Genomic DNA, 15,021 nt, shown 5'->3' with positions numbered 1-15,021 from the left:
TACACTGCAAGCCAAACTAATGTTTTCATGAAGTGTTTCTTAATTTTTTTCATCTTATTCATCTCTTCTTCTATTGTCCTATTCATAGCTGAACAGGCCACCTGTTTGGACCAGTCTCTCTCAGTAATTCACATTCAAATGTTCCAAGTTACTTTCAAACATTCCAAGTCAAGTTTGGAAATCTTCTGTATAAATGGGATTGTATGCTATCTGATATAGCTATGCTGTCAGTTTTTAGAGGATTATGTCCATAGGTTTAAGGAAAATAAAGTAGGTCTCTAAAGAAAGATCCTATTATAGCTATGCCAAAATATGCTTTATGAAAGAATTGAAATGGATATCATGATTTGATTGACCTAACAAAAATTTACTATTTTACTCCACTTTAATCCAAGACTACGGAGTCTATAACATTTCTTAGAATGTCCATAAAATTCTATATAGGTGATCTATTAAAGAAATGGGATGGGAAGAAGCAGTTAGGGATTTAACAACTCATTGGAAGTTGTAGGACAAGTAGCATTTCCAATACTAATAAAAGTCTTATTATTAAAATGTAGATAATTGTGGTTAGCAAGTTAGGGGAGGTGAGATGTTACAGTTTGATTCTCTCCTGTACATCTGAAGCCACTGATTTCACATGTCCCCCGATGTGGAAGAGAGCTAGAAGAAATGAACAAAGGTGAGTTAGCCCCACTAACTACCAAAATATCCCCAGAAATTCATATTAAAGAATCAAGCATCTACACTAATTCTTTAAAGATTTTTTTCTTGCCTTTTAAGTGAAACTCTTTCATCCAGACATGCCTGTTTCTGGATGTCAAAAAGAAAAGGAAAATTGAGCGTAATGGTTTTAAGAGACGTAACTTTGAAAGCAGCATCACCTTTTGAGCAATCTAGTCCTCAATTTATAACAACCCTGATTTCTAAATGTGCTTATTTCATAACATGTTGAAACATTTCTAAAACCTGGTAACAATATTTATCTGAGTAGATTCTTTATTTCAGAAAGTAATAGGCAGACAGTTTGCTCTTGAACAAGGTCACATGTTTTAAAAGCTGCTGCATAGAGAATACATAATAAGCATAATCATGATTTTCTTTATGCTAGACATTCATAAATAACTTGATGCTTCATAATTTAAAGTATTTTTATTTTATTATTATTTTTTGTTATTGATCACCAGCAAATTAATGTGGCGTCTGAAATCCCTTATACATGAAGAATATAAAGATATATTCTTTGGATGATTTTCCCAAGAGATAAATTAAAATCCGGGCTCAGTTTTTTAAGTCTGTAATAACTAAGCAGGTGTCTGCTCTGTGAACTGAATACAAAATTCAAGTGTATATAAACAGAATGTTTGGTTTGAATTAGAAAAAAAATTATGGTGTTTTTTAGTTGATTTGTTAAATCACTGTCACTATCCAACTCCAGCTGGCTTATCTACCTTATGTACTTTATTTCAATTAAGTTCTCCAAGTTCTGTCTGATTTCTACCATTGGATAACAGAACTTGGAGAACTTAATTTTTAATCATAATTCTAGATGGAAATTTGGCAAAATTCTCTTTTGTAAAAATTTTCAATATATATCTATGTTTTTATCTCATTTCAACAACTGAAAATTCACGGGACAATCTCTTAATTTGTGAAAGATTGCATCTAATTACCAAAAAAAAACACAAAAAAAATACTGGTTTTATTAAATTTTGAATTAAATTTTCCTAATGAGGGGCACCTGGGTGGCTCAGTCAGTTAAGCATCTGCCTTCGGCTCAGGTCATGATCCCAGGGTCCTGGGATGAAGCCCTCATCAGCTTCCTGCTGAGCAGGGAGCCTGCTTCTCCCTCTGCCAACCACCCCTTTGTGTTCTCTGTCTCTCTCTCTGTTAAATAAATAAATAAAATCTTTAAAAATAAATAAATTTTCCCAATGAAAAACTAAACTAATCTAAAACAAATTTTTTAAAATGATTTTTGCCACAACTCCTCATTAGGGGAATAAAAATCAGATCTCTGATATATATGCTTTAAAAAATTATGTTTGAAAACAAATGATTAAACAATGTATTTTTGATTCCTGGCCATCTAATAGATAATTTTGGTTGTTTCCTCTTGGGTATGTTTGCAATGAACCATCTTTAACCAAAGCCAAAATTCTTACTCCTTATATATGTTGATTATTAAGAAGGAGAGTAAAAAGAGAGGAAGACTAACATCATTGGAATTTATAACCGGGAGGTAGGCATTATGCTGGACACTTTATGTTTATTATCATATTTAATGTTCTAGCATTATGACACCAGAAAATAAAAACTAATCAAGTAATATGTAATACTAAGCAGTAGTTTTAAAAAGTCATTTGCAATGAATTAGACTTTTACACTAGATTTCTAAAATGTGGTCTCTCTCTCAACATCATTTCCATCACTGGTGACATATTTTGGTGTTGTGCTAGAATTGTGTAGTATAAGTCATTTGCATTTCTTGTCCTCAGTGGCTTTGAAATGTGTATGTTTTAAATTAATTATATTGCAATTAATTTTGATTTGCAGCTTCTTTTCAATCATAATGAATTTAGAAAATTAATTAACAAGATGACAACATACAAGAATGGGATTAGGTGAAAGACCCATATCCAAAACCACATAAGAAATAAAATGTCAGCTGTCATTTTAATTTATTGTCCCTTATCACTTAACTATCAAAAGATATAGTTCTGACATTTAGAAGAAAGACGACGTGCATAATAAATGTCAAGTCTTTTTCTTTCCCCTCCAAATACAACTTTATTTTCAAAAAGCATAACAACAAAAATGCAGGTGTCATGTAATTTGTTCTTCTTTTCACACTATAAGCTTTGCCTAGAAACATGCATCAGCCAAACCTGATATCTGTTGCCTAGCAACCATATGACAATTGTATGACTTAGATGACCTGGATATATTTCTGATTGTTAACCCTTACACAACAGAGTTAATTAAACACTTAGAAACTTAATAGGGTTCCCAGGTAAACAATACTGAAGTGGAATTTAATTTTAAACTTTAACAATTTAATGAGGTTGATTTTCTTATTAAAGGAATTAAAGAATTGAAATAAACATGGTAAAGAGTTCTTAAAATAGCAATAAATTATGTAAAAAACAGAATGGCTTGAATCTTCTCATCTATTAGACTTAAGAATAAAAAGTACACTGTGTAACTCTTATAACTGAAGCCTCAGTTTCTACCATTATCATCCAATTTACATACAAGCTCGTTCTTTCAAAATTTCAATGTCACAAAAAATTCTGAAAAATAAAATCACTGACATTAGCTCAGTTTTGTCAATGACAGACTTCTCCAGTGCTTAAAACAAAAATCATAAAATTAAACAAAGAGATGTTAATCTGCCAAGCGTTCAAGCAAACATATTAATCTCTAATGTAAATATGGAACAATAAAATTAATGACTACATTTGTTAAATATAGTTATGCTTCCAAAAATACACTTACTGGATATATTATGTAGGCACTCACAACTGAAAGATAAAGAGACAAAGAAGAGAGAGACTAAAAGTTTTTGCAAAACAGTGACATTTAAATAAATACAATTTTGCCACATCTTGAGGTTAAAAAATAATCAAATGCTTTGCTGAACTCTCTGACACTGTAATCTTTAAATTGTTAATTTCCACTAGGAACCAAGTGTTCAAAGTTCCTCTGAAAAATTCGAAGTAATTATAAATAGAATAATTTTTATCACATTGGTCAAACTACTGTTAAATTTTATATGAGTTGGAATCAGCAAAAAAAATTGTGTCTGTGTGTCTGTGAATGTACAGTAATTAAGAACAAAACCAACAGGGTACTCATATATTTAAATTTTTAAATTATTAATATTTATCATTAAGAATATCTTTCTATTATAATTAAATACATTTATTATAAAAATACATTTATAAAACCTTGAGTGAAAAAGTAGATTCATTTGTAAATGGGCTCATATTGCAATATTGACAGATGACCTCTACTGCAGAGAAAGACTTTGACTCTTCCAAGATAAAATATAATACAGTTCATTGTAAATGGTTATTTGAATATATGAAATATCAGCTTAAAATCAATGGGACCAATTTGTATCATTCGGTTAATTTATAAAGTTGTAAATGTAATTCAGTTGATGTTTTTTAACTCAGTGAAATATCTTAGTAGGGCTCTTTTCCCAAAATTTAAATTGTAGAATTTGGAAGGTGATGAGAGAAAAATTAAGATAACCTGATGTTCTAAGAGTTTTGCAACAAATTGAAAAAGAAAAGATGATAATTAAAAGAAAAATCAGAATCAAGACAAGATGTTAGTTGTTATTTTTATTATAGAAAGAAAAAAAAAGAATATTCTCAAAGATAGAGAGGAAGAACAGGGCAATAACAACAATGAGGAAAAAGACACCAGTGATGGAATGGAAGGATGATTATTGTGGAAGTGAATCTGAGAAGAGAAAGAAAGGGAAAGTTTCCCAAATACAGGTGGAAGAACATCATCTGGTATTAGGATTAAAGAGTGAAAGTTTATTTAGGTGCACAATTTATATATTGAGCTGAACAGCGGGGAGGGAGAAGTATAGAGATTTAAGGTAAGTTTCATCTTTGCTTTCTCCCTTTACCTGGATGTAGCCGGCTGGGTCTTTTCAGACCTTAAAGATGAACGAAAGATGAACAGCCTTCCCATTAGAAATTCTCCAGTACAGTCTGACCAAAGTCTGTTCTGGGAGGACTTTGCAGCAGCCATGGCTTTCTTCCAGCTCTGCCCAGGGTATGAATGCCCACCTGTGGGAGGGTGAGGAGGTCAATATAAATGGGAAGGAGACAAAAGCAGTTGGAGCAAGTGTCTTCGCATGCCTGGTAGAAAGGCCTTTAAATTGTTCCTACCATGCTCCCCTAAACATTATACCCTCTGTACATGTGCAAATATAAAGGACACAGAACAGTAGAACACTGATTCTATAGGACAAGAAGGAGAAAGAAATGAACTTTTAATGGACCCAGGCTTTATTTTGTTTTAAAATCAAACAGTTATGACCACTGAATTTTCGTATCGGATAAACCCAGATGCCAGTGTAGTCTTTGCAACCCCATAGCTGTGTAAACTTGGGCAAGTTATTGAATCTTTATGAAATGAGATGTTCCTTATCAATTGAGAAGACCAATACTTTACTAAAATGAAATGAAATGATGTATGTAAAACACTTAGGATAATGCCTGGCACATATTAAGTTCTTAAAAATAAAGGGAAAAGTGTGTGATTGGGGACTGCAGGATGGAACAAATATTTTGCACTTACAAACACATTTGCACATATTCTGATGCTATGCAAATAAGAAATACAAGAGACTTTCATTTTGTATCTACTTTGTATTCAATTTGAGTATATAAACTCAGTTTAGTCTTTAAAATCTTTGTGAAGCAAATACAGTTCCTGTCACTTACTAAATGAGAAGCCTATCGTTAGAGTAGGCAGTTCGATTCTAACAGGATACCTGAAGGCCAGCAAAGAGGAGGTCACGGTCAGCCCCTCGGTAAGTCAGAAGCCTGTCCTGGCAGCACTCCACAAGAAGCCAGATCAAACCAGAAAGGCCCAAGATGGCACGTGCCATGACAGGAAATCCTGATGAATAAAAAAGAAAAAGTACAAAATTCTGCATCCTTGCCCCAACTAATAGTCTGCCCCCTAGTTAACAACTGTCAATAAGAGATAAAAACCCTACCTCCAGGGGCTGCCTGGGTGGCACAGTGGTTAAGCGTCTGCCTTCGGCTCAGGGCGTGATCCTGGCGTTATGGGATCGAGCCCCACATCAGGCTCCTCTGCTGGGAGCCTGCTTCTTCCTCTCCCACTCCCCCTGCTTGTGTTCCCTCTCTCGCTGGCTGTCTCGCTCTCTGTCAAATAAATAAATAAATAAAATCTTAAAAAAAAAAAAAAACCTACCTCCAGGGCATGCAGCTCTATTACTCTCTCTTGAGCTCTCCTGCTCTCCTATCTTAAGAGTGTACTTTTCCTTTAATAAATTTTCCAGCTTGTGTGGCTCATCCACTGTGTTGCAAGTCTGTCCCTGAATTCTTTCTTGTGACAAGACCAAGAATCTTAGGCAATCCCCTCCCTTTGGGAGGGGCTGGGTTGAGGCCCCATAGACTAGGGTCTCCCTAGTTCACCTGACAACACTGTGACTAAAATAATTTTTTAACTTATCAAAGTTGACTCATCTAGCAATTTTTAGAAGCTATTTTGTGCCTAGTGCTTTTCTAGATACTCCATATACAGAAGCCAATGATTAAGACAGAATGAAGGCAACCAGCACTAGTCTAACCTGGACTTTGTTTTAGTCCAAACCCTCTGCTCCTTTCCTACGCTACTTTCTAATTTCAAACAGCTAAATTGAATGCCCTTTTCCCTGGTGGTGAGCAACAACAAAGAGAATTCTAACAAGGTAGCCACAGTTTTAATCAGCATAAAATATCTAAACCACAGATTGAGTGGGTTTAGTATATAAATCCCAGAGGAAAGTTAATGAAACCAGAATGTTGAATTTATTACATATATATTCAGCCGTAATTGGCCAGGAGTAAATGTTAGTTTTATATAAGTGATCAGGCTAAAATAATTATATTGTTTTAATGTTAGTAAGAATTCAAGTTAAAGGTTAATAGAATAGCTGAAACATTTCCACGAATACTCATTGAGCACTTCTGAAGCACCAAAGTGTAATTCCTAACCCCTAAAGTAGGAATTAAGAGATGAAGATGAACAAGATTAGGAGTCTTGTATGGGACATAAGTAAGCAGGCAATGAGGATATATTGTGGTAGGTGCCATGATGGAGAATGTGTGTTATGGAAGCAGGTAAGAGAGTAAAAATGCAATTACATCAGGATTTGTGGGATTTGGGGGGAGGGGGAGTGGAATTTTTCTTGAAAAAGGTGTATCTAGAAAGAGAGCAGAAAGGGTATGATGATTAATTCTGTTTGTCAACTTGACTGGGCCACAAAGTGCTCAAATACTAGACTGGGTGTTATATGCAACTAATGAATCGTTGAACACTACATCAAAAACTAATGATGTACTATATGCTGGCTAGTTGAACATAATAATAAAAAATAAATTACAAAAAAATAAAAATAAATTAAAAAAACATTATTCTGGGTGTGTCTGTGAGGCTATCTCTGGATGAGATTAATACTTATTTGGCAGACTGAATAAAGCCTATTGCTCTTCCTAACTTGAGTGTACCTCATCCAACCCGTCGGAGGCCTGGATAGGACAAAGCAGCAGAGTAAAGGAAAATCCATTTATGCCTTCTGCCTGTCTTTGAGCTGGGACATTGGTTTTCTCCTGCTTTTGGACTTGGACTCAGACTGGAATTTATACCATATGTATTCTATTGATTCTGTTTCTCTAGAGAACCCTAACGAACACAGAGGGAGAATAATAAAAACGGAGTAGAGAAAGACGTGTCCCAGGCAATGAATATGGCAGGACAAAATCTCTGAAGCAGGATAGCGACTATGAGCTATTCCAGGAACTGGAAGTGGTTCAGTGGAACTGTAGCAGGGAATGTTGGGGACGAAGAACCAAGAGATGAGGCTAGACTAGACAGCTGGAACCATATCATAAAGGAAACTGTGACCCAAGTGAAGGAGTTTAAACTTTAATTTTAGGGCAGAAGAGAGCCATTCACATGTGTAGGCACAGGAGTGACATGATATAAATAACTCTGTTTCTGCATTTGTATCTATGCAAGAAGCAGGCTAACAAAATAGGATGTTGTTGCTGTCAACTGGGTGGATAATGCTGATGGCCTAAAAGGTGATAGGGAGAGAAGAAATTGGATTCAGCTAAGGAGGTAGCATTAAGAAGATACAGTGATTGACTGGATATGGGTTTGTTTATGGAGAAGGAAGTATTTGGATGATATCCAGTTTTTTTCCGAAAAATAAGCAGCTATATGGATGGTGATGCCTTTCGTTAAGATTTGTGTGGAGGAAAATTAATGAGTTCAGCTCTTCATAATTACTGTTTAAATGTCTGTAGCAAGGAACAGTAGGCAGTTTAGAATGCAGACATGGAATTCAGGAAGAAGACCTAAGTTGGTAGCATAGATCCAGAAGTCTTTGGAACAATTTGGGAATCTGTAATTATAGCTCTTGGAGGGAATGAGATCCCTCCAGGTGAGAGTATTCACATGTATTCATTTATAATAAGCTGAATGAATATAAAAATATGTAGAAGCGTCAATAAGGCACTTTGTATATCTACTTTCCATATTTAATACAACATTGCTGGTTAAAGAGAGGATTTTATGTAGACTGGGATCAAATCTGAAAGTGATTCTGTGACAACACCTCATATAGAAAAAAATAGAGGAGGGGACAGCCAGCATTGATAAGAAGATATAAAAAATTATTATAACAAGTATTACCTAGAGCAGGTATTCAAGAAATACTGATATCAAATAAGATGCATTTTGTTAACTTCATATAACTTAATGAACACACAAATGGCCAAGATTTATTATTTTTCTTCAAAATGTATTTGAACAATATATCTAGCTACCCGTAGTGAAACATGACTACACATTTTATCTCAAGGTGAAATGTGAAGTTCCCATTTCAAAAAACTTCATCATTCACGAAATAAAATTGTGTCTTGATGGTAATCACACAGCAGATTTCATGCATCATGTTACATTCAATTACTGTTAAATTGGTCAAACACCAGTGTGCACTATTTTTTTTTAAATATTTTATTTTATTTATTTATTTGACAGAGAGAGAGAGACAGCCAGCAAGAGAGAGAACACAAGCAGGGGGAGTGGGAGAGGAAGAAGCAGGCTTCCAGCAGAGGAGCCCGATGTGGGGCTCGATCCCAGAACGCTGGGATCACGCCCTGAGCCGAACGCAGACGCTTAACGACTGAGCCACCTAGGAGCCCCCCAGTATGCACTATTAATACAATGGATCAGTCAAAAGGCCAAATAGTGAGTCTAAAAACATCAATATCATAACAATTCATTATTGAGTGTACATTGCTCCTCAAAAATTGTATTTCTTAAATACTATCCAAATAACATAAATATAACTTGATTTTTTTCCTTTTTTCCCTCCTCTTTTCACCTTTAGGGTCTTAGCCTCTTGAGAATTACAAAAAAAAAAGCCAGTTCCTAGACAAGAACTTTCCCCAGCATACATTTAAAGAACAATAAATATAGTTGCTATTGAAAGCATAAAGTACTTCACAGGAAATGGATTAAGGAAAAGTTGAGGCAAAAATATAAGGGTGATAATTTTAATGACTAATATTTATTGAATGATGTTACTTGATGGACACTCAGCCAAGTACTTTACTTGTTAATTAAGACCAAAAATACAAATGATAAAGTGGTTCAGAAGAAACGGTGGCCAGAAATAAAGAGACAGGAAGTAATATTTCTTGAACACCAACATTGTACCAGAATCTTTGTATACACTAATAAATTCACTCCACTCAACAACCTTATCAAGTAAAACAGGATTCAAAGATGGATCTATTTGGCCACCAAATCCTCATGCTTTCCTCTGACTCTGCTGCTTTTACCTGTGTTCTGTAGCTTCATGGGGAGGATGAGATCCTGGTCCTAAAGTAGCTCTAAATCTTGCTGCTAGGGAAATTAACAAGAGACAAAAAAGACTTTGAAAGTAAAAAGGAAAGATTGATTTAAAACAAAATGCAACAAAGATGTCAGAATTGATGGCTTGCTAAATAAAGGAAAACAAAAAAAGACCTAGTCAGTGATACAGTCAATGGATATCCAAATTAAGAGCCAATGAGGAATTTTCAGCAGTGAAAAATGAGGTGCTACTGTTTTGAACAGAAGAGTAAATGTGTTCATATAACCTGAGACATAGAAAGTCATCTTTATTGATAAACAAGGGTCTACAGAAGGAAAGCACCTGGAAGACACATTGCTAGCTAGCCTCTTTCTAAAAGAGTAATATATTGTTAATATTATAAAATACTGGACCTTTCAACAAAATCTTCCATATATATTTTACATGATGTGGTAATAGTTTGAAATATAACATGCAAATATGGTGACTTTTAGTTGCATTTGAAGAGTAAATTTTTAGTGAACTTGGTCTAAAAATAAGAAAAAAAAATTTCAGTTATAATCCCAGGTCTTGTCTTATATAGTTGTAGAAATAAAGCACATAGGTATAATTCCAGGATTCTGAGGAAAAGCCAAATCAGAAGGCAATTAAGAGCTAACTACTATTCCATAGATCAAGAAGAATTTTATCCTGAGATCCACTATCTTGTGAAAGAAACTTTCAAGAGAAGACATGATTCTAAGTATTGTTACTGGATTTTAAAAATATGTCCCATGGGGGGAAAAATATGTCCCATGAAATAAAAATAGAGGCCAAAACCTCTCATGACAGATGTATATAGAAAAATGGTATTGAACATCAGGGCTAGGAAAGGAGGTAATCACTATTTCCCATTAGTGGCAGAAATAAAGTCTGGAATTTTTCTCAGGTATATAATTGAAAGGATATATGGGGGGGGGGTGCAGAGGCACCTTGGTGGCTCAGTTGGTTGAGTCTGACTCTTGGTTTCAGCTCAGGTCTTGATCTCAGGGTCGTGACTTCAAGTCCTACACATCAGGCTCCATGCTAGGTGTGGAGCTTACTTTAATTAAAAAAAAAAAAAAAAGGATATATAGGAAAACACTGACTCATTATTCTTTCATTGTGGGTGAAAATAAAATAAAATGGTAACCCTAAACTGCTTATCTCTTATTCTAGTTAAAATAGGATTGCCACAGGGTTTCATTTTAAAGGACTAGAAGCTGACAGATCGGAGGATGAGATGAGAAATTCTGCTTGACTCTAATGTGCAATGAGCTAGAACACAATATTAAAGCACCAGAAGACAGGACCAGTTCGAGTTGGTTCTCTCCATTCAATTGTTAGCAATACATAAAAATCATACCTGCACCACAATCTGCTACCCCAGATACATCCACTTGAAAAAAAAAAAAGACCATTAATGGTAATACCATTAAATTGCAATGTACTCTTCTCTTATTCCATTAATTTCCCTTAAATTTGCAAATATGTAATTTAACTATCCTTAAATTTATAATCTTAATAGATACTAAAATCTTTTTTAAATGCAAAAATAAAATTTGTCAATTTTCTCAAGGTTGTCATAGTTTTTTAAAAAACGAAACACAAAAGGGGAAGTTATTTAAAATAGAGAACAGAATTTAAATAACCATACCTATCTATATCTGCAAATATCTAGAGCTGCATATATTTTATATAATGAATTGTTTTTCAGCCTAGCTTTTCCTTGTTTTAATGCATTCCACGTTCCTTCTCCATCACTTGATTTAAATGCCCAAAGTTTTACTGTTTTTTATAGAAAAGATCTCTTGACATTATGCCTTTGACTAAATGACATGAAGAGCACACACCCACAAAAAAATTTTCTAAAAAGGATGTCAAAGAACATGACATGATAACATCAAACAAAGTTTAATATCGTTTTGATAATTTCAAATTTTCAAACTCCACAGAACTTGCTTTGCCTCTGACAGTTTAACCTTGTGAACTACAGCATGTTCTTTTTTTAATTATGGAAATTTTCAAACATACACAAATGTGAGAAAATAGTATAATGAATACACATTTTATCTACTCCTTCCCTAACAATTATTAACATTTATCAATCTCAGCATGTCAAAATTATATGCCTTTATTAAAGAAAGTAAACTCTGAACCACAAATATACCACAAATACTACTATATAATACCCTATACATTATAATTTAGATTTAAACTGGACCCCATAAACCTAAGAGTTTAATATATTTCCCTTTCATTAAACTACTGAGTTTATGGGATCTAGCTAAATCTAAATTTTATGTATGTAGGTACATACATAATTATATATTTACATATGAGGATATGTATATACCTCCTGCCCTCTTTTTAAAAATATTTCAAATTTCTATTTAGATTCTAGTTAGTTAACATATGGTGTAATATTAGTTTCAGGAGTAGAATTTAGTGATTCATCACTTACATGTAACACCCAGTGCTCATCACCAGTGCCCTCCTTAATACCCATCCCCCATTTAGCCCATCCCCCTGCCCACCTCCCCTCCAGTAACCCTCAGTTTGTTCTCTATAGTTAAGAGTGTCTTATGATTTGCCTCCTTCTTTTTTTCCTTCCCCTATGTTCATCTGTTTTGTTTCTTAAATTCCACATGAATTTAAAAAATTCATATGGTATTTGTGAAATGCTGTATAGTATTTGTCCTTGACTAACTTATTTAGCTTAGCATAATGCATTCTAGCTCCATCTACATCATTACAAATCTCTACCCTCTTTGTATTTTAATTTAAAAAAAAAAATTTTTAAGGAGGCTCCATACCCAGCATGGAGCCCAATGTGGGGCTCGAACCCACGAACCTGAGATCAACACCTGAGCTGAGATCAAGAGTCTGACGCTTAATCCACTGAGCCACCCAGGTGCCCCTCTATCTTCTTTTTTAAAGAATGAAATACTTAGTGGGTGCGGACTTAACTGGAAAATGTAATACTGGACTTCTAGTTCTGGGTCTACCATAGCAAACCACATAAACCCATGCAAGTCACTTATATTTGATATCTAGTGGCATCAGTTTCCTTCTTTCAAGGGTTAAGAGGTTAAAATCGTCTTCAGCTCTATTTTCTCAAAAGAGTACATCACAGTCTTATGCATATCAAGTTTATCATCATTATTTAAGATCCTGCTCTAATTTATGTGACTTTATCACAAAATTTGTATTTTTCTTTTGTTAAAAGATGCAAATTAATTGTTCAAATGTGCAGAACATATGTAAAACTAAAGGAAAAACAACTGACAACCAGGAAATATATTGTACACCACATCTCAAACATTTTTTAAAAGATTTTATTTATTTATTTGAGAGACAGAGAGAGAGAGTGCACAAACTGGGAGCCCAGTGTGGGGCTTGATCACAGAACCCTGGGATCATGACCTGAGCCAAAGTCAAATGCTTAATCAACGGAGCCACCCAGGTGCCCCAAATTAAACATTTTTTGAAAATTATTTCAATATGTCATGAGGAGAATTCTTCAAGAATGTAGTAGCACTTTCTGGGAACTCTTCTGTCAGTAGTGTGAGACTGCAAAATATCTATATGAATGAATAAGATGAAAGAAATCACTGAGTTCGTGTTTCCCAATCTAAGGACAGTAAAGAACATTATCCCCAGATTAAAAGAAAAGTCTTCAATTTTGAAGACCCCATTGCAGCTCAGAACTGGATAGGAATTTGTATTCATTATCTATGTTCCAGTATCCACAGATTTAGTGGCTTAAAAGGACATGAATTTATTATCTTACAGTTCTGTAGATAGAAAGACTGACACAGATCTCACAGGGCTAAAATTAAGGTGTTCACATGGCTGCTTTCCTTTCTGTAGGCTCTAAGGGAGACCCCATTTCCTGCTCATTCTAGTGTTGGCAGAATTCAGTTCCGTATGATTGCAAGACTGAAGACTCGGAGTCCTGGCTGTCAACAACTGGGGCCACACTTAGGTCCTACAAACCTCTCCCTACTCCTTGCATATAAAACACTACATCTCAACCAGTATGGGGCACCAAATCCTTCTCACATAGTCATCTCTCTCTTACATAGCCAGGAAAAATTCTCTGACTTTAAAGGAATGTGTGATAAGATTGGGCACACATGAATAATCTAGGATAACCTCCCTACCTCAAGGTCAATAATCTGAATCACATCTGCAGTGTAAGGTAAGACATTCACAGGTTCTGGGGATTAGGGCATGGACATCTTTGGGGGAGCCATTATTCCACCTCCCACAGAATTGCATTTTCAAAAAGAGCAGTAATTGGTCTGCTCCTCAAATTCCAGACTCAGGAATAGCAGCCTGCATTGCACACAAAACCTAAAACAGCCCCCGGTAATACTGGGCTTCCAAAGATTAGAAAGAAAAAACTGGGAAAAGTTCTGATTTCATGGAGATATTGCCACTTATTCACTTGTCTGTTTATTTGTTCATTTATTCACCCATCTATTAAATGTTTATTATGTGCCAGGCACTATACCAGGTGATAAGGAAACAGCTATAAATAACACAGACAACATGCCAACTGCCATGGAACTATGTCTAGAAGATGGTACACGCATTATGCACTACGTAAGTTTAAGTGCTGTATGTGCTATGAAGAAAAACCTATTGGGGTTTTCCTCAGGCCTGTTATATTGAAGCTACCATAGCATATGCTATCAAGAAAAGTGTCCCTGAGGAAGCAACATTAAGTTAAGAAATGAAAGATTAGGAGTTTGGCTGAAAAGGTAGTGACCAGGGAATTAAGAAACTGAGGATAAAAAGAAGCCATCCAAGACAAAGAGAATAGCATGTGAACAGGTTCTCAGTTATAAAGGAACAGTCTCTATTTTAGGAATAAATAAAGGACAAGAGAGAGAATAGAAAGACCAGGACTTCCTTAACATTTGCAGAGTCCAGGCTGGAGTACCAATGCAGACCCCTAACCAGCTCTCCTCCCCACCCCAGATCCATCATGGCCTTTGAAGTTTTCATACACACAAGTATGGACACCCCAGTCTTCATGTCCAAATTCTATCCATCCTCCCCAAACATTCATGTTTAAGGATCAGAAGACTTCATATTGTTAAATGGCAATGCTCCCAAATTTGATTGTCAGATTCAACACAATTGCTAACAAAATGCCAGTTAGAGGCAACAAATTGATCTTAAAGTTTATACGGGAATTCAAGGGACCCAGAAGAGCCAAAATGACCTAGAAAAAATAGTGCAGTTGGAAGACTCACAGCTCCAGATTTCACAATTTACTATAAAGCTACAGTTATCAAGACACTGTGCTATTGCCATAAGGTAAAACTACAGATCAATGGAAAAGATTTTAGGTCCAGAAATAAACTGTC

The 15,021-nt window shown here is 35.0% G+C and overlaps 1 long non-coding RNA gene across 4 annotated transcripts in view; it reads right to left on the bottom strand.

Moving 5' to 3' along the window:
• Positions 1–352: 352 nt before the first annotated feature.
• The window catches only part of LOC121101710, a 213,386-nt gene continuing 198,717 nt past the window's right edge, over positions 353–15,021 (bottom strand). For 3 of the 4 annotated variants that reach the window (XR_005833706.1, XR_005833709.1, XR_005833707.1), the window contains 3 exons: positions 5,522–5,649; positions 4,649–4,811; positions 353–663 (listed from right to left, as the gene is read on the bottom strand). This is a non-coding gene — a long non-coding RNA (uncharacterized LOC121101710). Of the gene's footprint in view, positions 664–3,498; positions 3,525–4,648; positions 4,812–5,521; positions 5,650–15,021 lie in introns of all 4 variants that reach the window. The other variant, XR_005833708.1, reaches the window with a different exon arrangement.

The sequence above is a fragment of the Ursus maritimus genome, unplaced genomic scaffold, assembly GCF_017311325.1.
Source record: "Ursus maritimus isolate PB19 unplaced genomic scaffold, ASM1731132v1 scaffold_9, whole genome shotgun sequence".
Taxonomy (NCBI): domain Eukaryota; kingdom Metazoa; phylum Chordata; class Mammalia; order Carnivora; family Ursidae; genus Ursus; species Ursus maritimus.
The sequence above is the reverse complement of the archived record's forward strand: the minus strand, read 5'-3'. Positions and strand labels throughout refer to the sequence as shown.